Raw genomic sequence first — 1,395 nt, forward strand, 5'->3', positions numbered from 1 at the left:
TATGGGGGGGTCAGGGACGGTGACACCCCCACCGTGTCCCCAGGGACATGGGGACACATGGGGACACATGGGGACATGGGGGGGTCAGGGACGGTGACACCCCCACCGTGTCCCCAGGGACACATGGGGACACATGGGGACATGGGGATGACAGTGACGGTGACAGTGACGGTGACACTCCCAGGGGGTGGTGTAGAGCGGGTGGTTGATGTGATGGGGGGTGACAGTGACAGTGACGGTGACAGTGACGGTGACACTCACCAGGGGGGGCGTAGAGCAGGTAGTTGATGTGACAGGGGACAGGGGGTGACAGTGACGGTGACAGTGATGGTGACACTCACCGGGGGGCGTGTAGAGCGGGTGGTTGATGTGACAGGGGGTGACAGTGATGGTGACAGTGACAGTGACACTCACCGGGGGGGGTGTAGAGCGGGTGGTTGATGTGACAGGGGGTGACAGTGACAGTGACGGTGACACTCACCGGGGGTGGTGTACAGTGGGTGGTTGGTGTCACGGGGTGACAGTGACGGTGACAGTGACACTCATGGGGGGTGTAAAGCGGGTGGTTGATGTGACAGGGGACAGGGGGTGACAGTGACGGTGACAGTGACACTCACCGGGGGGGGTGTACAGTGGGTGGTTGATGTCACGGGGTGACCGTGACACTCGTCGGGGGTGTAGAACAGGTGGTTGATGTGACAGGGGACAGGAGGTGACAGTGATGGTGACAGTGACGGTGACACTCCCAGGGGGTGGTGTAGAGCGGGTGGTTGATGTGATGGGGGGTGACAGTGACAGTGACGGTGACAGTGACGGTGACACTCACCGGGGGTGGTGTACAGTGGGTGGTTGATGTGACGGGGTGACAGTGACACTCATGGGGGGTGTAGAGCGGGTGGTTGATGTGACAGGGGTTGACCGTGACGGTGACAGTGACGGTGACACTCACCGGGGGGGGTGTAGAGCAGGTGGTTGATGTGACAGGTGGTGATAGTGACAGTGATGGTGACAGTGATGGTGACACTCACTGGGGGTGGTGTACAGTGGGTGGTCGATGTGACGGAGTGACAGTGACAGTGACACTCATGGGGGGTGTAAAGCGGGTGGTTGATGTGACAGGGGGTGACAGTGACGGTGACAGTGATGGTGACACTCACTGGGGGTGGTGTACAGTGGGTGGGTGATGTCACGGGGTGACAGTGACACTCATGGGGGGTGTAGAGCGGGTGGTTGATGTGACAGGGGACAGGGGGTGACAGTGATGGTGACAGTGACGGTGACACTCACCAGGGGTGGTGTAGAGCGGGTGGTTGATGTGATGGGGGGTGACAGTGACGGTGACAGTGACACTCATGGGGGGTGTAGAGCGGGTGGTTGATGTGACAGGGGTCAGAG

The sequence above is a fragment of the Columba livia genome, unplaced genomic scaffold, assembly GCF_036013475.1.
Source record: "Columba livia isolate bColLiv1 breed racing homer unplaced genomic scaffold, bColLiv1.pat.W.v2 Scaffold_469, whole genome shotgun sequence".
Lineage (NCBI taxonomy): Eukaryota > Metazoa > Chordata > Aves > Columbiformes > Columbidae > Columba > Columba livia.